The sequence below is a fragment of the Phalacrocorax aristotelis genome, chromosome 8, assembly GCF_949628215.1.
Source record: "Phalacrocorax aristotelis chromosome 8, bGulAri2.1, whole genome shotgun sequence".
In the NCBI taxonomy this organism is placed as follows: Eukaryota; Metazoa; Chordata; class Aves; order Suliformes; family Phalacrocoracidae; genus Phalacrocorax; species Phalacrocorax aristotelis.
The window spans coordinates 37,843,580-37,868,398 of NC_134283.1; the positions used below are offsets into that span (position 1 = coordinate 37,843,580).

At 42.4% G+C, this 24,819-nt stretch overlaps 1 protein-coding gene across 1 annotated transcript in view; it reads right to left on the reverse strand.

The window, feature by feature from the left end:
- The window catches only part of SGCD (sarcoglycan delta), a 217,808-nt gene extending 201,588 nt beyond the window's left edge, over window positions 1-16,220 (reverse strand). Inside the window, exon 1 of the mRNA XM_075102628.1 lies at window positions 16,117-16,220. The gene's annotated coding sequence lies outside the window, so the exon portion shown is untranslated. The remainder of the gene's footprint in view (window positions 1-16,116) is intronic.
- Between the last annotated feature and the right edge of the window lie 8,599 nt (window positions 16,221-24,819).

A 24,819-nucleotide genomic window follows, 5' to 3' on the forward strand; every position in this document is an offset into this window, starting at 1 on the left:
GTGCTTGATAACAAGTTGCCTGTTTCCAGAAAAAAAGACCTTTTGAAGTTTGCGCGTGTGATGTCAGTTCATTTTTTTGAAAGGATCAACGTGACAGCTGTGTTGGAGATAATCAAGAAACCCGGGGGCAATTAGGTTTTAATGCTGTGACAGTGGGGAAGTATATCAACCTCCCTGTTACAGCCACAAGCTTCTTGGCAAAAGGTTCTATAATAAGGCACATGGGATATCATCATTTCTTTACAGAATATTTTCATGACCTTTTTTTTGGGGGGGTTGAAACCATGCAAGGAATTACTTGCAGATGCCAATCACCACTACAGCACCCTATTTCACTTGAAGTAAACATTATCTACATTAGATAGAGGAAAGGAAGTTTTGCAGACATTGCTGCATTATACAAACTGAAGAACAAGTATGAGAGCAGGCAGTGCTACAGAGGGCACTTTGATTTCTCTGGTACATTCATGCCTGATGTAGGGATGTTCTTCAGTGTCTCTGGCGTGGCCCTTGACAGCCACACATCTGGCAAATTACTCATCTTCCCAAAATCCCAGGTAAGGGTGAGGAAGCACCCCTGGGAAGATGAAAAATCTGAAGCATGGAGAAGCCAGATGAATTATTAACAGAAAATTTCTTCCAGAAATGGATACTCAACCTGGGCTCTGTTTTTCCATTCTGTTATTTTCTTCTGTTGGCACATTGCAATTTCCTGCAAAGACTGTAGCTTGAGCTGCTACAACAACACAAATGAAATGGACTTCCCTATGTTGCAGAAACCTCAGCTGTAAGTTACTCCCTGAGCCTAAAAGCCCATCTAATAATTGGTCATTTAAAAAATACGTATTTTCATTATATTCCAGAGTAGTTCAGCAAAGGTTTGGGGATTCCCACCCTGCCACAGACTCCTGACATGCTGCTCATGAGAACAATGCAGCTGAGGGCAGAACTGCCATCCATCCTCTCCCTGCGCCCTGGTGCTCCAGGTGCAAAATGCAGCTGGTCTTACCCTCCTTCTTATGCTTTTGGTAAAAGCACTCTTACACTTCTCCTTCTCCAGTTCCACAAAAGCTATACGAATCCTTGATCATTTCTCACAGTGGTCTTGCAGAGAGAGAAAATGGAAGGAGAGGTGAGGTCAGGGGGATCATGCTTAAGCAATGTGCTGGCGGACAGGGAGGGGAGAACACCCAATCCCTTCCCCCCTGTAACACCCCTTCCTCCCTACACCCTCCCAGCCACGTAAGTTCAAAATCAACTTTAGCATGTCTGTGCTGTGGAATACAATGCAGAGCATTATCAGCTTCAGCAAAAGGTGTACAGCAACGAGCAAAGCACGGCAAACAGCCAGTATGTCTCACCTGCCAGGGCAAGGAGCCCTGGTGCGACATGATGCTCAAATGGCCGTGCGACTCCCAGGTCCAGAGCCCCAGCCAGCCCCAATGACCTCCAGCTCGCTCTTCTTCTCCCTGAAGGCTGTAGGCACCCACAGCAGCACCAAATATAAGCTCCAGCCAGTGCTGTTTTACATGCAATTCACACAGGTGTAAATTGACTACTCAAGGCAAAGGAGAATCAGCCTTCTTTAGCAGCCAAAGGTGAAGTGATGCTCTGTTTTCAGTTGTACAACCTCCTTTTCTCAAAGCTCCCCATGCCATACCAGCCTGCTGCCCTTTGTCTTCCCTTCCCATGAAGGAGATTATAGATTCCCACACCACAACCTGCACTGCCACAACACAGAAAGCACCAGCAACAGAGAGAAGGGGAGCAAAATAAGGAATTCATGATGAAAGGTACCTGGTTCTGTGCTCAGCCTTCATGCCCGATATAGTCTGGTTTTACATGCAGGTCACTCAGTCATTCTTCTCACATGTACATCAGGCACTGCTGGAAAATGTGGCCATTATCCATCAAGTCCTTTGCTTTAGTCAGCTTCCAGCAGAAGAGTAATAGATGCACTTGTGTTGTCACATCATTGTCCAAAATGTCAGGGAAAAAAAGCCCTGAACATTAACAACTCCCTAAGGAAATCAGTTCTTAAAAAAATAGAATAGGAAAAAAACAAAGTGAGGAGGACAGAAAGATGCAGAGCATCCCTTTTTATCAGGGATGAGGTATGCAGAAAAGTGCCCTGACTAGCTGTATGCCAACCAAGTACTCACGCTGTGGTTTTATTTCCACTGAAGTTTACATTGCATCTGGATAAAGCAACACGTGCACATGTTGGTTTTAATTTCCAGGATCCAGAATTAGAAATAGTCTTCTCTTTGGACATCAAACATTAAAAGAGATTTATCAGTTCGAAGGATGAGTGTAATCTCTTCCCAGGGCACTTGCATTAGGATTCAAACAGCATGGTGAGGTGATAGTATCAGGCAGTGCAAATCTTCATAGACAGTACGGGGTGGGGGTGGGGGGGAAGAAGAGAAGAAAAAGATGAAATACAAGATGACAAGAAGCAGTAGTCAAAGTTAGGAGGAAGACGAGGTCAGGCACACAAACTAATCAAGGTGGCACGGGGGTATTTTCCTGGTGTGGTCAACCTCAATGGTCGTCTTTTCAAAGATCTGCTAAAATCACGGGAGAACTAAGCAAACCTTCAAATCTATACAGCTGCGTAAAATGTAGACATGAAAAAAGATACTTCTTTACTGAGATGCAGGGAAGAAAACCAAAGTGGAATGGGACGGAAAGAATACCTTGTCCAGAACAGCCTGAAGGTGAATTTGGGTGACCTCTACTCACTAATGACTAAAAAACCCCTGACCTGGGTCTACAAACCCTGCAGAGGAGCTGTTGCCAGCCCGGGCAGGCTTATGATATTGGTACATATTTTAACATGTGCAGCTGCAAGTGCACAACATCAAAACCTCAAATGAGACAGATACGGCGCAATAAATTTGAGAGATCTTTGCCCACTATGTTGTCACTGAGTGCCCCTTTCACACAACCCATCTTTGCAGCACAGTGAATATGTCCAGGAAAGGTGCTCATAAAAAATAGGAAATAAAGCCGAAGTTAGACCAGACTGCAGGAATCTGGCTCAGAGGTGAGTAACATCACCAGTTCAGTCCCCTACACCAGATAAATCCTCTGCCTCTCCAAACTCACCTGTGTGCAGCCTCATCCATGCAAACTCTGAAAAGGCACCTTTCAACTCATGTTCCAGCACTTGCAGGGGAGGCATGGCCATGCTCTCAGCACTACAACCTCTCTCCAGTTCCTTAATTGGGCTTGTGTGTTACTGATAAGTAATTGATACACAGGAAATGAATGTGAGGCCGCTGCTGAGTCCGCTTCTGCATACAAATACGGGCAGCTGAATGCGAATCAGCAGCAAACGCTGCAGCCCTGCCATTCCAACGGCATTTCCAGTATGAACGTGCTTAAAATATCTCAACGTAAAGCGTTTCACTTGGTACAAATGATGCTGGCGTGACTGTTCAATGCCTTTTCAGAGAGGGAAGCGCAGAGGGCTGAGGGGGTCAGATAAAAACAAAGATAATGTGTTATGCAGACACTAGCCTGGATGAATATCTAGATAAGAGAGAGACTTTAAGGGGCAACACAATAAGAAATCAAGATAAAGAGGAAAGGCGCACAAAGGCAAGCAGACAGCTCTCCACACATTCAGCCTTTAGGGACAATCTTCCTATTTTTTTTCCCAGGAGCTAGAAAAGCCCCAAAATTAATCTCTGTGCACAGCCTAAATTTGTACTTAGTGCCAACTTTGTGTCTGCATCAAATTCCTCCACAGCGTAAGATACAACACTGTAAATAGGCTCATTTTCGTTATTTTATCAAATTGTGTTAACTTTCTCTCTGCAGCATCCTCCGAGGCTGGCAACACTGAGACGTGCGGGAAATGCAAATCACTCCCCTTTTGATATGATAACCGTAGCGGTGAATTGCATCCCAGAAATCAGCTCAGGATTATAGCCGAGAACTCGCTGAAAGGCACTTAGCTGTGGCGTTGTGCCAGAAGGGTAAACTTCAGCTGGCAGGTCAGTGCAAAGTGGGCTCAGGTCTTGGGAAAGAGGAACAAAACATAACATATCTTCGGCTGCACAGACCTCAAAGCCAACAGTCTCGGGGTCAATGCATAATTAAAGGATGCCAACAGGTGTTAAAAACAAGTGTGTATTTATGTATGCAAATACATGGGAGAGCTACATTAAATATGAATAAGCACCTAGGAAAGCAACAGCCAGCAGGCTGCAGGATAAAATCTATTTGCCAGACAAATACAGAGAGATATATATATATAAACAACCACATTAAAAAAAATGTGTTTCCTGCATGGAACTATTTGTGGTACGGAACATTTTAATAATAATTTTAATCATGTATCGTTTATTTAAATAATTTTTCAGTTTCAAAGATTCAGCGGATGTTGGAATGCAAATAAAGATAATCAGAATGTGAAAATAATTTTTCTCCCAATGTCTTATTTTCATGTGTAAATGCCACTGCTAACAGCTCCTAGCGTTAACCCTGGGCCAGGACACCTCCGAATTTCGTACTGCACAAACACAAAAATAAAAAGCTGTCTGAACCCTAAGGAATTTGCAGCTCTAACAGAAAAGAGGCAGCAGATGGATATAGACAGAAATAATCAAGAAGTAGTAGTTAACAAGGCAAGAGTTAGTCTCAGCGAACCAAATCCCTGATTGCTGTGAGCCTCGTACAGGCACCACAACAAAGAGGAGTTTTGATCATCGCTGCCCTGCAACACACGGAGCTCTGCACACCCTTCATCTCCGCCGCTGTGCTCCATCTGTTGCCTCCACACGTGTTGGCAAATGTGCCTTGTTCACCCACTACACTTGGTTTTTTAGCACGAAAACTCTTTGGGCCAAGCACAGTCACGTACGACGTCACTCTCCAGCACCAAGCATAGTAGGACTCAAACTGGTCACAGAGACAGATAAAACCATTTATGAACAAAATGGCTCATTAAGAATAATGTTTACTAATAGCGACTCTCACAGAGCACGCGCATGCATGCGCAGAAGTCTAAAGTTGAAATTAACGTACACAAACCGCATGTAAAACAATAGAACCATCCACCAATATCTGAGCAATAGTGCCTTCTGATGGCTTTTACTTAGTCCACACACCTCTTGATCTGAATCTGAACCATGCAGAGGAGAGGAGGCATGGCTGGCACATAATTATCTTGTGAAGCTGAGACACGCTTGCAGTAAATGCATGTATTATGCCCAGCCTCAGCTGCAACCTCCGGAGGCACCACATTACGTACAAAAGGAATAAAAACTAGTCCAACAGATAGCTGGGTGGCTATGACAAACAAGCCCCATAAAAATATTTAAAACGTCCTAAAACAGTTTTCTGTAACAGAGATAACATCTGCAGGATACAACATTCTTGCTGGAAGGTTTTATTTCAACACATTTGCCTCAACGACCCACTTATTGCTACAACTTTCAGACTAATGTTAAGCCAATAAAGTATTTAATTTGTACCACCAAACCTGTCTTTCATGACACATGGCCATTCCACATGGCTTTCAGGTTCTTAAATTAAATGCCTAAACATCACAAGATGGGAAAATAAAAGACTGCTGTACAGCATCAATCCATCTCTTCCCCGTGCCCAGCCAGACCTGCGCTGCAGGGGAACGCTGCCCTTCCAGCCTCCGCTTCCACACTGTCATCAAAGGATTAAACAACAAATTTAGCCATTAGAATATTAGCAGTAAATGGTAAAAGGGTTGCCTTTGCAGCACCCCAGCGCAGCGCGTACAGCTGGGTGGGACAGCCGAGCAGGAGGAATCGCAGCGCTGAGCTGCCCGCCACAGCTGCTCTTAGTGGCAGCAGGGACCCAACCAACTGAACAGTTGGAGCTGTGAAGAGCTGTCTCCCTTTCAAAAGCCTATACTGAACACTCTTTAATATACTAATATTTTCATTGAGGTCTCTAGAGAAAAAAAAACCACAAACTTCAGAATAACTCCACCTGCATAACAGAAAATAAAAAATCTGTCATTGAGCATTTTTTATCTTTGTGCCAGGAACATCATGAACATGTATCTTTATAGCCAGGATTCAGTTCTTCTCAAAGGCTTTGGATTCTTTATTATTATTTTCTGTCTTTTTTTAAAACTGTGCATTTTTTTTTCCCCTTGGACATCTCCCAAAGACCAGAAGCAACTGATAGAAAATACTGCTTAGTGTGAAAGTTCATGGAGACTTCACTCTGCACAGTCCGGGTTCCATATCTATTAATTATATTACTTTTTCAGTAAGATATAAGCAAGGTAAGGAGGCAGCTGCCACATGAGCTACAAGGCATGCTCAGTAAAGTGTTAGCTGCAACTTCCATGCTCAAACATGCAATGTGACAGATTTTCCATTGCAATTCAAACCTCAAAAGTGGAAAAGAAATAACATGTAAGTGAACCTCGCTTGCTCTCAAATCACTGTTAGCAAATCTGAATCTCTTTAAGCCTGGTAGTTTCAAATCAGGCCTATTTAACTTGCAAAGGTAGGTCAGGTTTTATTGATCACCTCTAATGCTTATAAATGCACTCTCAAAAAAAAAAGGGTAATGAGAGACATAAACACACAGCTCAGTTGGCAAAGGCTCACTGGAAAAATATGTGATAATATTTACAGCCTTCAAGCTATGCTGTTGTCAGCGCCATCTCTATACACACCAGAATGCGGATTACAGTCTTGCCAGTTCATACTGGAAAGGCAAAAAAAGAGCCCTACCAGAGCGGGAGTGGATTACTATTTGTATTTACTAAAAGCACAACTATTAACTTCCAGAATACAGTCACAGCAGCACAAGTCCATCTACTTCTCAGTTATTACTCCTCAACCTTTTTTCAATGCAATATTTTGTGCCTCCTACTCAGAGTCCATGCTATGCCCTGAATTTTGAACTACTAACAACTGGTTGGCATTATTCCAGTTGCTATAGAAATAAGGCAGGTTATTTATATTATGCTATAGAAATAAGGCAGGTTATTTATATTATGGTATCACCTAGAGGTGCATTTAATTAATCAGAGCTCCTTCTACTACATCTTTCAGAGACGGACCAGAGAAGAAGCCCATTTATAATACTGATGAGGTTTTTAAATATGCAAGTGCTGACTATTTGAGGAACCCAGATTTTAAAGGAATGAGATGACAAATAAAGGAAATAAATATATGTGACCTGGCTAAAGGCCAGTGATCCACTTTTTAGCAAAGAAACAAGGGAATGCCTAAATAAAAGGAAGTGCAGCACTTTCCACCTGCATGGACAAGCACAGACCAAACACATTGCAAGATCTAGATACAGCCTTACTTGCTACAGCTGTTTGCTTCCCTTCCCTAGCTTTTCGTATAGGATTTCGCTTATGAACCGCCTCTCAGAAAAATGAAAAGTATTTTCCATGCAAAACTAAACATGATTTTCACTTTGTTATTTTTCATGCCATGCTAAAATAAAACCACAATGGATTTTCAATTGATATCAGATATATCACTCCCATTCCAACTATTAAATACTCATTTTTATGGCCTGACAGAGGTTCTAAATATAATATTTACAGAAACATAAACACAAAAAATGACTGCAGCTAATGTACCAGAACAGACACAGGATTTCTGGGTTTTATTCTACTGCAGACTTCTTGTGCAACTCAGACAAGTTCCTTAATCAATCCTTACACCCAAGCTTCTTCCTCCATCTAATCGACAGGTGAGCTGCATAAATGCATCACTGCCTAGGACGTGCTCTGGAGCTATGCTGTCAAATCGTTAGAATAAGCCAATAATAAATAGTATAAATCCTTTCATCGACTTTATGCAATTACCAAATGTTTATTAGCCTCCAAAGTGAAGGCTAATAAACCTGCTTATTTTAGCAGATAAAGTCAAATTACCTTGACTGAAGTTGGTAAGTGTTCAAAGATGAACAGCTATGGCCTCATTTGCTTTTAGTTATTTTTGATGAAATGTCAGCTCAGAAAACTGAAAGATATTTCCTAGTTATTTAGGCAATGTGAAACTTGGGCAGTTATTTTCCAGGAAACATGGCCTGCCTGACAGGTTTTAAATGAATAAAAGTGATATTATTACAATTATCATTAGAAGAAGATGTCCCTCATCAAAATGTGTCTGGATTTTAATTGACAAGGTCTGGGTTAATGCTGTGAAAATGCCAATGAAAGCAAAGCCTGTGGCTCAAACTAATTGTCAGCACTGAGCAACCTCAACCTATAACCCACCACAGATTTATCACTCTGTGCACACTGTACTCATGACAAGAAATGTTTGAATTAATCATTAACAACTAGAAATTCCTCCCAGACAGAAGGCGAGCAGAGTGCAGGGCTGCCCACCCTCCTTTCCCTTGCTCCTGAGCCAAGGAGAGGTGCCTACAAGCCTTCCTAATGAGAAAGACTTGTTTTGTTGTTATTTCACCACCTTTTCTTTTAAGAGCACTGCAGGGGAAACTTTCAGTGGTCCTGAAAGGAGGACAGAGACATTACTCTGAGCAAACTGCAGTGCATGTGTGGCTAAATTCCTCCTACCTCCCTGGCCACCCTCCCTGATCAGCTCCAGCACAGCCAGTGGGAGGACACGGCCTTCATGGAAGAGGGGACGGTGGCGAGGTATGACCACGGTGAGGTCACACACGAACACAAATCCCAATGCGGAGGCTAAGGGGCTTCCTTATTCCCAGCAATACCCACACAGTTGGTCCCCTTTGTCCGGAAAGGCCACCCAGTGCTCAGCACGCTTGCTCTCCAACCCAGCACATGCATGGTTCTTGCCCAAGGCACAGTGACTGCTACTTATTGTGCCCAGACCGCCTCTGCTGCCAATCTTTCATATGGACTCATCCGAAATAGTGGCACCAGTTTCTAGCATACCAGACTACGCAACTGAGCATCCACACTTGGGCCGTCCACCAGTTAATTCAGGGTAGGTCCCACCATGGCCACTGGAGAGCAGCCCAGTGAGCTTCCTCTGCAGTGTTGGTCATCAGTTACAGGGCAGTGGGCCACACTGGTACAGAGAACAAAAGGCAGTCAAAATGCAGGACGGAAGCCATCAAAGCATGAGATGTAAGCACTGGCACCGGATGGTGGTCCACCATGTTTTGGCAGCACCCCTGGGACAGCACAACTGTGCAGAGAAGGACTTACAGCCTCCCTACTTCAGCCACAAACTCAGTAACACTTGGGAAGGTCCCCTCAGCTGCAGTGGCAGTCAGCACCGCTTCTCCCACCCACTTCATAAATAAAACACAAAGATGTCTGTAAAAAATATCTCCTGATTTCTCTTTATTTTATTTATATTTTCTTTATCCCAGCATGCTGGTGCAAACCCTCCAGAATATTGCTGGGCAGAAGGAGAGAAGCTGAGAGGCTCCAGTACCTGACAGAGGCGTGAGGTCTGCCAGGGTAATGGCATGCTCCTAAGCCTTACGTTGCCTTTTACAGTCTTTACTCTGAATGCTTTGGTTCTCAGCTTCTCCATCTGCGCGGGTTATGGCATCGTCACAACATAGCTTGAGTGCACATCAACTTGTTGGCCCCCCAGCCCAAGTCTTTACACGACATCCAATGCAAAATTAAAGAGTTCCTTCTCACACGATATTAAGACTGGAAAGCACAACAGTGTTGGGAGGAAAAGAAGAGGGGGAGTCTCCAAAAAGATCAGGGACCAGTTCCTGAGGTAGCAGGGAAGGCCACTGATGTCAAAAGGCACCAAGCTTGTCTGGTGAGACATAAATGGAGCTACTTGCCCCACCTAGTAGAGGAAAAAAAAAAATTAGAAAAAATCTCCCTCTTATCAACTGAGTAGTTGGGAGAAAACAACAGACGGCATTTGCTGTGGTGAAGGAATAAGACACTACCTTGGCTTAGAGGGTGCCAGTGCCAGCAGGGTCTCTGCTGGTCCCCTCCCAGTAACTGGGAGGCTGAGACTGCTGGGGGCACTAGCCCATAACAGAAATGCTGCACTGTCCCTTTTCTCTCAGAGGCAAAAGGCAGTCATTTCTCCTCCCATTCACCTCCAGCTACCCCGCCTTTCTAGTTTTTGCTGTTTTCTATATATTTACTCTAGAAGCTGGAAAGCTCCCATTAAACGATGCCAACAAGAACTCTCCATTCACAGCTAACGGTTGGCTGCACACATTCTCTCTTATTTCCAAATGTTTCCAGTATGTTTCAGCTTCCCTTCATTAAACATATACATAATTATTTGCAGCGCATCTAAAGAACTTGTACAACAGGTTTGTGCTTCCAAATATAGGCTCCTGCCTGCAAAAACTCAGTATGACAGCACTAGAAAGAGGCTTGTGTCGATCAGGAGTTAGAGCTCAGGTGGAGGAAACTGGAAGCCACACCATCATGATTTCAGGGAGTGGAGTGACTTCCACCAGGCAGCAATTTGGCCCTTTACAAAATCCTAGGTACTTTTTAGAGCATCACCCCTCAGTTAACCATCAAAGTAGTCAGGAGCTTTGAGCATTTTTCATTATAAAAATGTGCAAAGTGGGGAATTCTAGTACCTTAACTGAAATCTTGAACACCCTACAGGCTCTTTCTAGTCTAAAGAGGCACTTAATACAGCGAAGTATCTCTGTAACACTTCACACCAGTTACTCTTGTGGCTTTGCAAGGCCATTTCCATTGCACACTTCAATATCCTTTAGACTAAGCAAAGGCTTCATTGAGGAAAGTTACAACAAATGCTCATTTCTTTAGCTAAACCCCAAATAGTCACAAAAGTTGTCAGGGCTTTCCAAAATCCTAACTCTTTCAGGCTCTTTCATGCATCCTACAGAACTATCTAAGGAAGGACATCTTCGGCACTTAAATTGTGCTGTGCTGGTTCTTGAGCTAGCAGGACCCAGCATGCAATTACGAGACTGGAACAGCTCCTAAGGCACACACGGTGCTCGGGCTTCCAGCAATTATTTCTGTGATCCTTAAGACAGAGTTTGTTCAGGGACAGAACTGCTCCTTTAGGTAATTACATTCCCAGGGCTACACAGTGCCTGTCAAACTCACCGCCCTCTACATCATAGGCCAGTTTTTGTGGATCATTATGAAACAAATATGTCACCCTGAAGGATGAAAATATAACAAGCTGTAGCTTATCTGAACCTGAACATTACCAAGTCACCACTATAAAGAAACACAAACTGTTGCACCCTGACTGCATATGGGACATGGGTGACTTCCCATCACGCACACAGGCCTTTATCAACTCGGATGCAATATTAAGCTAACATTTGTCCAACGAAAGGTAAAAATTACTGTCTGGGTGGTGTCACAGCTACAGGCAGAGCAGTAAAGGCTCTTAGAGCATCCTGAATGATCAGTCCCACATGTGACATTCTCCACTAAGCTTTGTTCTGGCGACATTCCCACTATTCAAGGAAGGAAATGCAGTATTCTCCTCCTTTTTTTCTGCGAGCTTGGATGTAAAGCTTGGAAAGCAGAAGTGCCTTAACCATGTGGCAGGAGGATGGTAGTTCATAATTAATTTTCCACATCAACTGTTGGCCGCCCTCCTCTTCCTCTCTTCTAGGCTGCAAACTGCCAGTGGATACTTATCCAAAGAGCAGACATGCCACAGAGCAAAAAGTGTGATTATTATTAGTTAATACTTTAAAGTGTGTGCTAGACAAAAATAAGAGGTAAGTGAGCCTGGGTGCAGTGAGAGCAGTACCGGTGCAAAGGCAGCCCTGCCTGAAGCTGCTTATCATCTAAGAGATGCAAAAATGAAGGGGATAGAAAAGCAGGATGGGGAGAGCGAGACAGATAGGAGAAGGCTGCAAGCAGGTAGGGAAACACATTCTCAGAAGAAGGTTTTAAGCCAGGTAATTTCAAACCAACTGCAACCCAAAGAAACGCCCTTTTCCACCCCAGTAGGACTCTGCCCAAGACAGGGCCCCCAAGAGCGGCCAAGCAGCAGCTCTGCAGAGGACAAAGAGCTCCAAACCACTTTGTCTTCTGAGAGGAAGAAGCTTTACTCCATCCAGATTGTGGTTAGCATTTTCCACCACTCCGTCTCCAAATTTCTCAAAGACCAGAGTGCAAAGTAATTACAGGGAGGATGTTGGTCCTCACAGGAGAAAGGCCTTCAGAAGAAATAGACAACTACTTTATCATGCTCTCTGAAGCAACACTACAAAATCCAGAGTCCAGAAGGCAGAGGCACAGGCTGACAGGCCAGGAACAAGCCCATTTGTATGACTTCGGGCAGATCCCCCGACTTCTTGGTACTTCAAAGTACAGGTGAAGGACTATTATATTACTGTTCTGTGATTGATATCTTAAGAATCTCATGTTAGTTTTGGACTTTCTTATTTTATTTCAGAAATTCAACTCAGTTCAGCTGCTGATATCAGCTTTTTAATTCATTTTACACCAAGATATTTGTTATCAGAAATTGTGCTTTGATATGTGTCAGGTTGATGGATTCAATAAAAGCCCTGTCAGGAGAAGTTGAGTGAATAGGGTTGCAGAAGTGGTGTCATCAAGGGAATTGATATGTTAACAGCCAGTCTGCTGATCTCGCAACAAAACATGCAAACATAATAGCCATTTTATTTCCTCACCCTGGCAAAACAGTTCAGAGAAACACTAGAAAATATTTGCATAAGTATTACTCATACAAACAAGCTTAGCACGCTGATAAAATACATACGTAAAAAGAGATCCTACATGCTGTCCCATTTTCCTATTTGGTGTGCAAATGCAGTCAAGAATAAGAAAGGCTTTATTCAAAATAAAGCTTTGAATTTAACTTCAGGAATTTAAGAAAACATCCCATGACGCTCCAGCTGAACTTGTCCTTCAATAATGTAGGAGGACAATTTCACTGGCACATTTTCACCCACATCCAGTAGACCTGCACCCCTCATCAAGCCATTGGAAAGTGGCATTAAGGTTGGACTTTGACATCCAAACCTAGAGGCATATAAAATCAGTGTTTGTTCCTCATTTCATAAATGAAATCACATAAGAAGAAAGACAGATCTAAGGAGAGAAATAATAACTTCTTATCAGACCACGTAATACAGGGAGTGAGAAAAGGACACCTGCCCACTGCTCTGCTATAGGTCAAGAAGGACTTGGATATGCAAACTCTCTGCTTCACCTGTATCAGACTATCACAGCTGCAACATTACCTCTGCACTGTCCTGTAATACAAAGAGATTTTTTTAGCTTGAACTGATTTACAGAACTTTTGGGAATGCTAAAAATAAATGTGATGTTGAGATTCAGCTTTTTAAAAAGAGAAATAGTATTAGAGCCTAAACAAAGCAAAGGGAAAAGTTCCAAAGCAATTCATCTGAAAAAGGTGAATTACATTGAAGATTTATGTCCATGTAATGAAGACAATTAATTGCCACGAGACCCATAAAGCACATTAAATGAACAGGGTTTTTTTTCCAATTCTACTTGTGAGATAAAATTTATTAACTATGTTTAATGGCTACTTAAAATTTTTCTCTTACATACTTATTAAATGTGCTTTTTCAGCAGAACAGAGCATTTTACTAACCGGATTCTACTAATCTAAAAAATTACCAATTTAAGAAGAAAATATTACTCTGCATGTTATCTACAGATCCGTTTAAAATAATTCCTTGCACAAGAAGATTGCCATCACCACAATTGCGTAAATGCTGCTAAAAGGTAATCTGCTTGTCTCACATGAGCAAACAACGTTCTGCTGCAAAGATGAATGAGTTCAGCTAACATTATTTGGACATATGTTGCCATTTCCAGCAGAGATACAGAGCAAAGGTGGGTACTGATGTCATCTGGTGTTACTGTAATCACTTAATTAAAAATCCCTCTACTTGGAAGAACAAGACACAAGGAGGAAACTGGCTTAGATGGGAGCAGTGACCTCAAATGGATCCACATTCCAACCTTATTCTTTGCCCTGTTGACTCAGAAGCTCAGCTAAGGCTGTCTTCATGCCTCCAGCTGAGGGTATCAGAGGCACCTTTTGCACTTTTGATTGCATGCAAATCAGAGCCAGATGTTTACTGCTTAAAAGTGACGTAGAAGCGACCCTGTTCCTTATTCACCACCTGTAAAATGGGGATAAGTAGCACTTTTGTCTTACAAAGGTCAAGTTTCCATAAATGCAATCTTTCCTTAAATAAAAACCAAGTTTTTAGATCTGGCGGTCACAAAGTAAAATGCAAAAGTATAACCGAAGTCCAACCTAGAGTTAACGCCTAAATAACAGTTTGCGTAAAACAACTGTATGGAAAATGCTCTTTGTCCTCTGAAACTGTGAGGTTCTGCAAAGTCCTGCACAACCTCTGCACTGGAGTACTACTCATGCTGCAGCCTGAGACGTGAATCTTAGACCCAGAGTTGGACCGACTTGGGTGGGAAGGACGTGGGGAGCTCATCTCACCACCATCCTGCCCAAGGCAGGGTCAGCACTACGGTCATGCCAGCAACCAACTGCTCTGGTGCGGATCTTCGCATGCCCTGGGGCACCCTGCATACCCAGCAAAACACATACATTCACTGCAAGGAAGATTTACAAACTTTCACCTACAAACCTCATACAGAAACAGGAATAAACAAATTGTTGTGATGTCTACATTATAATAGTGCAAAATATTTCTCTACAAGAGTCAAGAAGCCCTCTTGATTATGAAATACCTCTCCTACAGCTTTCCCCTTTAGGTACTGTAATCACAAGAGCAGCAGCTTGGAAATAAACAAAAGTGAAGATGATAACAAAAGCATGAGCAATGTTTAACAACCTCCTCTTCTAGAAACAAGGTGCCGCCACAGCAGACAGACAAACAGAGCAAGCACTGCAGCAGTTTAATGATGGGAACCCTCTACTCCCCGACATCAGTGTTGTTTTCCTGAAATGCCTGTACAAATTAACAGCATATGCTGTGGTTAGAACAGACTTTTCTTGTCCCTCAACATTTAAAAGGTAAGCACCCAATTTAAGCTGTTCCCACCAACCTTTCCTGCAGTTGCTGGGGTCAGGCAGTCTCCAGACCAGCAGAGCTTTGCTGAAGCATGAGAGTTTGAGCCTACAGTTTCCAGAGGTAACACTACTGGTACAACCATACCAAAAGCAGAATAATGCACACTTACCTGGATGCCTCATGTTTTCTTAGAGACTTTTAGGAAAGTCTTGACTTTTTTTTTTCTTTTTTCTTCCTTTCTACTAGCACCAAGTACAGGTGTTACACTGCAGCTGTACTTTTCTCAACAAGCCTATACTGCTGGTTCAGTCATGGAAGAGAAGTCAATACCCATGTGTTAAATGAAAAAGGATATAGCATCATCTGATACCATGCTACTGAGATCTGAGAACCAATACTTTAAATTTTGGGGTTTTTTTTATCAGCAAACCTTGTCTCCACAGAAAAATCTTGGCCTAGATAAAAGCAGCTGTATTATCAGAGGCTATATTAACCTAAATGCTTCCATAGCACAAGCTTTGTCCACGATACATTCCACAAGTCCTGGTCCTCAATTTCTTGTTAAAAGATATGTTGCATATTGCCTTGCTACAGTTACAGCATAGCCGAAGCAATGCTTGCGTGGACGTGTGAACCTCCACACATGCAAAAATTTTAAGTGCTACACGACAAAGGGGGCAACATATGATTATGCAAGAAATTGGTATCATTTTCATCCTTGGCAAACGAGAAGAATATACAAAGCACAAAGAAAAGCATGGGGCTGTATTACAAATGGGCTACTTCAGCGTCATTTATTCTTTTTGTCTCTGACCCTCTGAACTGCAGACATTAGCGGGTCAAAACAAGTGGGACTTTCAGAATGCGGCTGCCTATCACCAAGTATACATCACCAACAGCAAAACACAACCATCAGCAAGCATTTTATTGAATAAAGCACTTGATATAAACATGTACCCCCTCAAGCCCAAGACTTTAAAAACACTTCACTTTTGATGAACACCATCCAGATTCAGGGAGAGCAAAGGTTATTTACAGAGGCAGTATGAGCACGGACGTATACAGCAATAAACACGAAGGCTGCTAATTTTCCATTGTACCCATCTGTAGCTACCCACAAAAGAGCAAAAAGACAAGAGCAGTGGGAAAATGACATACCTTACCAAGCCTGAATGTTGGACACAACTCGTTTCAGAGCAACATTGGTGTGAAGGTAAGTTCCTCAGGCGACCACAATTCCTTTCTGAGCTCCCCAGAGGCTCCAGCTCCCCCTTGTCCGTGTCCCTGAGGAAGATGCAGTGTCCTCCAGTATTTCAGAGCCTCAGCTGCAAAAGGTGCTGTTCAGAAAAAGGAAAGAGAAGAAGGTGTGGCATTAAATTCTAGGGTCAGTTGTTTGGCAGCTTCAGAGAAGAACATAAGACAACGTCGGATAGGAACGAAATGTCAAGGCAGGACAAAGAGTCGGTGACAATCCATCATGCATGGCACCTTCGGAGGGCAATCTTTGAATTCAAGAACTGTAGTGCAAAGCTATTCCTGCTTTACAGTACTTTGTGTCCCTACACCAGGAAATGAATGGCAGCCCAGCTGCTTTTTATTCCAGTCTAATATTGTAATAAGAAAGTAATACACTTCTCCATAGGGAATATTTTAATTAATTATGGCATTTCTGCAGAATAACAGGACTTTCATATTAAAAGCAGAGACTTCACCTCAGTCTTAATACTTTGCACTGGTGGAATGGTGCCCATTCAAGGAATTCAAAGCTCCTAAACAAGCAATCACATTAGGACCTTAGAGCTGCTGGGAAGCAGTGACTGTCAGCCCAATATGCAGCAATGCGTTCCTGAAGTTCAGCCTCCAAAACAATTGTCAGAGACAGATAAATGGCCTGAGCTTTTCTGGGAGGGTGGGGGCTCGGCATCGCCACGTTTTCTAGCTCACTATCACTCCTAGAGGCTCTTGGTGTTTCCGAGAGGTCAGGCCCTGGCGCTGAACATGGATGTGGGAGCCTCACTGCGGACACCCAGGTGAGAAGCAAGAGATGGAGACAACCACCTGGCAGCAACGCTGCCAGCAACCAAAAACCTTAGAGAAGCACCAAGAAGTTCAAACATTCATTGCTGTCATTGCATTAAACAATCCCTAACCCCTGACACATGGGAAACCACTCAAAGCACCATCCTTCCCCCACCCAGACAACAAAGCCTGCAAAGCAAAACCAGGCAGAGCAGCAGAAAGCAGGGAGGACTGAGCAAAGAGCAGGATCCACCCTCTCTAGGTCAGATACACAGGCACTAGGGGGTTTGCATCCTTAAACTGGGCTTAGAGACACTTTGTCTAACATGAACTCAACACAGTGGCCACGAACGTATTCTAACTTTGCTAGAAATGCAAAAAGAACAAAGGAAAAAGGAAAGAAAAAAAAACAGACATGCAGACACATTTATTCCTTAGAGGTCTCCTACACAATGCCTGCGGCAGCATGAAATACCAGAAAAAAACCTGAACTCATGAACAGGTTACAGCTATCTAGAAAACCCATTAGCTTCTGGGCTTGCAAGAAGGAAGATTTCAGTAATCAGCGTGTAAAACTGTCCACACTGAAAGATAGCATCATACTGCTGTCTTTTTCTTTATTGTTTTTACCAAAAGTCCGCATAGCAAGCATGGTCACACAGATCAGAACAATCAAATATATTTACTTTATTTAGCAATAATTACTTCTCTGGACCTTGTATAAGTGGTTTATGTTACATACCACACCTGAAGGCTCTACAGGTGGAACAGCTTGTGAGATACCCGCAACAGGAGTCAGGACAGCAAAGCCTAGCCCTGCATTTCTTGGCACACATTTACAGAACTTCTGCCTCTCTTAAACTCAGACATGAAGGACAGAAGTGGACCTTCACAGTTCCTGTTCTCTTCCAGGCTAACCATGAAAAATCAGACTGCCAACTGAAACGGCCACGGAATGACTTATGGGTACAGGAATGGCTGATGCTGCAGGTAGCAGCAAGACCTAATTCTACTACTTTTAAGGGACTTGTATCTCTGGAAACCACAGTTACAATTACTTTTTCATTTTTACTCTTATATCGTAACACAAAATAGCCACAAAGAAAATCAGTGCTACATTTTTGTGCATTAACTATAGCATCAGCTGAGTTGAGAAATAGTAGTAACAATAACAAGACCATATCATCACTGCAAGCTGAGTGCAGGAGCCTGGTCTCAGGTTGGAAAAGATGTGTTTTTGAAAGCTCCTACTTAGTACAGCTTGCCAACGCTCATCTGAAGCAAATCGCTTTGGTAAGAAGTTGGCATTTTGCCTCAATATGCTGCTATGCATGCACAAACAGTTTCTGTATTGTCTGGATTCCTGCACTGCTGGGTGGATCAAAAATTGCAGCACAGGCAGAAGCATGCACTTCCAGCTCTTGGGGAAGACAAAAAAAAAAAAAAAACAACCAACAAAACTGCCCTCACTTCTAACCACTACCATTATGGGAATGAGAGCACAGCAGCAGCGAGCTGGAAAATATTGCTGCTAAGCCGCTGCCTGACCAGACTGAAAGCATGGAGCACTATGAGGATGCGGTAATGAGGGAGGATGGGAACTAGCAGGAGGTGTGGACATGGAGGGGAAGACAACTTTGGTCGTGAAAAAATGCAATGACTTTGCACTGTTCCCAACTCTTGCTGGGAACTCCTGCTCCTAAGCACTTGCTGCGGACATCCCTCACCCCCATGGTGCAACATAATGAAATGAAATCTGTGGCTAGGATTCCTGCAAGCAGCAAGGTGAGGATGCTCCAGCCTGAATGCAACGTGCTTCCTCCACACTGATGATATGCACAGAGGGAAGGAGGCAGACAGCAACCATTCCTAGTCAACAATATAGTAAGGTAAATGTCTACTAAAAACTAATGCAAGGAAACCCTCATGAGCTATAATTTGTGTTGGCTCAGAACCTTCAGGGGGTGGGTGGAGGGGAAAAACAAAAAGGGGTGTATGCCAGTCCAGTTCCCTATATCTGCGTGATTTTGCAGAAAACCCTCCTCACATTCAGTGAGCCACTACTGACATGGTGGTCAGTGTCCTAGCAGGCAACAGGTTTCCTCCTCAGTCATGGAACCTGGAGAGCCCATCACTGCTCCTGAGATGCTCCTCAGAGCTCCTTGACTTTGGGCAGCTCTAGTGAGCAGCTGCCCTGAGGGCTGGAAAAGCCCGGGCTGACAGGCCGCGGGAGCTGCTGCCCAAGCCCAGAGCCCCAGGGCCATCCCATGCTGCAGAGCGAGACAGACACCAGCATCCCTGATAAAAAAACCATTCATTTCAGTCTGCAGCTGCTGTAGAAGCTGGCACTGCACCTACCTGAAACCAAACCAAGTGTGAACCTACAGGTACGCCCCACGTACTTGTACTAGAAATTGCACAATTTCAGTTAGTTTTCGTTCTAAAACTTGGTGCATCCCCACACTCCTTTGATCAGACATGTGGAGGTAACTGCCAACAAACTACAAATTACTTTCATTATCCCACCACTTCAGATTTTTACATTCATTTTCTGGAGTCTTGGATTAAATATTCAGGCGCTTTCCTAAATTAACATAGTTAAGTGGTATCAGATCAGTCTTCAAGTCACAAAAGCAGGCATATAGATGTTCTCATTAATCAGAAAAGGCAGACGACTTTTTTTCCAGTAAAAAGAGAGTATTTCCCTTGGAGGAACCTCAGTCCTTTACTGGTAGAAAGCATGAATTATACAAAATAACTATACACTTTAGATGTAAAAAATCAGATCAAATATTAAATTTGAAGACAACACTTCTATCTTGAGATGTTCCCAGACCACAAATTAATGAAGGCTGGGAGGCTCTCTCACAGGAAGCCTTGCCATACCTTTGCCCTGTTCTTATATGCTTCTTTAGGCATCTGCTATCGATCACTGTCAGGGTGGGGACAGGAGCCGACTGGACCCTTATCTGACCCAGCGCAGTCATCCTTGTATTTGGGTGTCATACAGCTTAAGGTGCAGCATGGGCCTTGTGGATAGGTATGACAATATTGGTGAGCATTTGCAGCTTTATATATTGGGCAAAAAGAGGCATCTATAAGTGAATGACATATTTGCAAGCAAATATTACAGTATAGCAGATATTCAAATTAGTGTTAGCTAGTCTCATAAAAAATTAATTATAACCTACCTAACTGCAATTGAAGAAATTAGTTGGGCTTAGAAAAGATTAAATATTTAAAGAGTCTGGTGACTTAAAAATAATTGAAACCGTATCTCCTTGCTTAAATATTTATTTTATTTTTACTGCTAGTATGACCATTAAGAAATCAAAACCCCATATGTGCATGCACCCATGCAGACCTGCACACCACACTCAGGTATATGTAACATATTCATATATAGTCTTATAACTTCCCCCTTTCCCTATAGCTAAACTTGGGTAAACATGTTTGGCTAATACAGAGGAGCTCCAGTGGTAGAGCCAGAAGAAAGGCTGTGAAACAAGCAAGGGAAAACACATTTTTATTGCTAAGTATTTAACAAGGTCAACCTCCTATGTAAATGCAGGAGAAAAGATCCCACAGCAGACTCTGAACACAGCAGGGGATTACACCAATTCATTAGCAGGTATATCTTCTAATTACAGCCTTGGACATTAGTCCCCATACAGCCGAGCAGGCAACAGCTGCTGCATTTTGCCATATCCTCAGGATCGAGCTCACTGTTTTCTAGTGAGCTTCAGGACAGCATGGTTTAATGCAATTCCACCACACTAGCTTCGGCCAAAAGCAAGGGTATAGAGTTATCTCAAAGGATGCTCCTGACTCCTCACAGCTCCTCAAATCCGAAGAGAAGCCAGCTTCTACATTTTATGGGATTTGTTCCTCTGCTCCTGCCGCGTCAAGGAACTGTAGGATCAATAACTCATCCTGTCAGTTCCATCTCTGGTAAAGATCTCACATTAATTTAGTGTAAAGGTGACACTGGTGAAGAAGAGAATAAAACGAGTCTTTGAATCCCTCCTTTCAGAAGGCTAATGGTAAAAAATTGGTAGCAATGCAACTTTGGCACCTTTCCAACTATAACACTTAGAGCACTGCCCACGACCATGTCCCAGACATACTTTGTCATTCACGATGGCTCAGTAGAAAACATAAATAAAACAGAAGTCGCCAGCACTACGGGCACTCAGCTGTTCTGAGGGTTTTTTTCCCTTCCTTGCCAACAAAACAAATAGTGAAACAGCAGAACTGCAATTCGAGTGATAACATCTGCAAGTAGGAAATTTAGCGGAGGTTGGTGGCTTGATGGAGTTCCTCAGGAAATGAACTCAATTAAAAAATTGAGGCAATAATAAAATGAAGAATACATTGACTTAAGATTAATATATTGGAATACTGTGATGTTGCTGAACATCAGCATTGGTTTTTGTCATCCAATTGCAAACTAAGGGTATCCAGGAAAAAGAAAGTAACAGCAGTGATTAACCATGCTTCTTGTATGAACTGTTCCCATCATAAGAGTATTAATGTTACATCACGAGGATCAAAAGTATCGTTAGTATCTTGCCAGGTTAGAAAAAAATGCTAAGACAGTGCACAAGTCTTGCTGCTTCTACATATGAGTAAATAATTTCTGGAAGTGGAATCCAAGAAATTCAGTGGAAATACTTCCAATCTGAACTAAAGCATGCATGCTGAAGAAAGGCATTTACATTAACAATGGCTCCTTCTCAAGTTCAAAAGCATTAAGTTGCAGGCTACTGTCTGTCTAGCTGCTAACACTGCATTATACTATTAAGGTTTTTTATTGTTATTACTCCTACTACTACTACAGTCTGGTTACACTATAAAGTAAGATCTCTTGGGCTCCTTAGATTCAGATATTTACATCTGCCCTTGTACTGAAGCTCTTTCATGAGATTATTGTTTCTTCTGTCACTTCAACTGAAAGCAATGATAAAGTTATAGCAATACATATATTCTTGTTGAACAATGCTTTCAAAGGGTTGGAAGAACATTCATAGGAAAAAAGCAACACTTAACTGATTTTCTGCATTTAGAAGAGAATGAGTATCAACCAGCTTGCACTTAACTGGTCAGATCTTCACAATAATTAAGTAATGAAATAAATCCAGTTCTTCCAACAAGAGCCAACAGATTTATATCAGAAGCAGCTGTGTGATACCACCTTTCCTAATATGATAGTATTTAATAACTGGATTTCCTCTTACCCTAACTTAAAATAGGAATGTAACTAGGAAACAACCACGTCACTCATCTTAGTATCACAGTTAAACTGTGAGCCTTAAAATTCATCAATATATGCAACAATGCAAAATAAATCAAGTTAACCAGGGAAAAACATTATTTTTTGATCCATTCCAAGATAAACTTCTACACGCACAAAGTTAGCACACTGAGACCCTTCTGGGATATGTTTTGTATATTCTGTAATTCAGATACATTCCAGGATGAAGAACACTGTTTGTTACTAGAGGGTTCAAATACCTTTGGATCTCTTTACCACAGCTGATAGCACATAAGTGGATCATATTACAAGATCAGGACATGAAAGCACAAGCTTTTTATAAACGTTCTGTACTTTTCTTTCTCTGTATCAAAGGTTTTAGCTTGACCACTATTAACTTTAATCTCATTTGAACTCAGTGCATTTGTATTTTGCCATCCAAACCTGACTTCTCTGTATCTCCTTCAGACATGCTTTCACCTTCCTTTTGCCTTTTTTTATTTATTCTTTTTTATTTTATTTTATTTTGGTTCAGGGACTCTCTCTTTTGAATACTTCAGATGAAGTTTCCCCGCAGTTCTGGCACACTGCTCTCACTGGAATCCATGAGATTTATTACAGGCTTGCATTAAGATTGGTCATAAGAAACAACTGTCTTTGCTGCCCTAATGTGTCACTCTTCAGAGATACTCTGCTTTGTGTTACTGCCATTTCTAACCTGTTTTCTGTTGGAAAATGGATAAGTAAATGCGTATCTCCATCTACTGTTAAATGTCATTGCTAAGCAAACCATTCGTCCTTTGCTAAAGTTGCTTATCTCTAAAGTTATTCATTTAACTCTGTAACTTTATTGTTTATCTCTGTGGAACATATTGGCATAAGCTGGTATACCAAATGTTAGAGGAAAATACAAGTATATTGGATTCTGTGGCACCTGGAGGACACACGGCTGTCAGTCAATTGTCAATCCAGAATCTGAGCAGGGTTTTCCATTATGAATTCGGATAATTATTGTCAATGTTTTGATTTTAAAAGCCACACACAGCATCGAACTCTGATGCATTTCCTGGGAGTCTAAAATGTGATTCTCCTTTGATGCTTTAAGCCAAGTTTTGTTACATTAGTAAAAACAATTATTTCTAATCACTTTCCAAACTTTGAAAAGTTTTGTCAGATAAATTAGTGGTATACAATGTACTGTCCCTCTGAAGTCCCACCCATTGCTGTAGTTTTACACTGTTACAACCCAGGGGAAGGTAAAAGTCTACCAAGTCCATAAATGACACACAAAGGCAGACTCACTTGCTGCCCAGATCTGATACGTTAGCCTGAAAAGTATATCAAATTCACTGACACTTGAAAAAACACCAACCTAACTTCTGAAATGTAGCCTTTCCTATGTGGATCATAAATTTGAAGAAAAATAGACTCAACCTGAGCTGGAAACCAGCATAAAAGCCTGGTAAAACTCTAGAGCCTTTAAGTGCTTTAGTTTCAGACGCTGGTACAAAAGGGGCAGAGCCAGGAGAACACAGAAGAGGGCACGCAGAGGTCTGGCAGAGCATCAGGGAGGACGCACGGGTGAACGGATGCCTGCAGCAGCTTATGAGAACCCTAAGGGCTGGGTGAGTGCACTGGAGAGCCAAGAAGGAGCCAGAGCAGATCTGGGGCTAGAGGAGTATACCAGAGCTTTCTGGGAGAAATGTCAGGAGTTTGGAGAAAGTTGATGCAAGTTAAAAAGGACCATAAAGAAATGGGAGCACTTGTAAGCCCCAGAAGTTGGCCTTTTGGTACACAGTCACCAACACATTTGCAATTGCAAATCAAGACTCCCTTAATATCTTCTCCCCTTTCCAAGCACACACACTGCTCCAAGTCTATGCTTTCTGGACCAGGCCACCTAGTCTTATACACTGAACTAGAGAAAGCCATCAATAATGAGTGCAAAGCAATGAGCAATCCAGTATTGACGCAGAAGGCATCCCTGCCACAGACTCCACGTGAGAAAGATCTTGAGTTCACCTGTGTAAACACCTCCTGCTGTCTGCTCTCAGAGAGAGAAGGCTAGACGGACTTTTCCAACCAGTCACCAAACTATCTGAAATACTCTCTCCACCCATAAAATAAGGCAGTGTCACACTGCTTCAGTCGGTAAAGCCTGGCTTCCTTGGTGGGCTGTAAATCCTAATGAACAGAGCAGAAATATAGCACCTGGCAGGCTGCACGGCCGAGCCAGCCTGAACAGCAAGTATCTGAACTGCCTTCAGTCTCATTAGGTGCTCAGTAGTCTCAGAGCAATCTTTCGATTTGTGCTTTAAACCAAAGCAGCTAAAAGTAGACTATTAAAAGCAAGTGAGTTAGAATAACCTTGTTATGAAATATGCTGAATTCTCTTCAATCACAGCTCAAGACTGCTGACTCCGTTTGAAGTCCATGATTAGTAGACCCCAGCCAGAAATATGTCACTAAGTCCAGGCAGAGCTTGGCATGAGATGAAAAGACTCATTTAGCCACCGTCGGCAAAGAAACCATACAATGTGCCTGAACCACATCCAAATCTAGATGTGGCCAAATTATAATAATGAAAT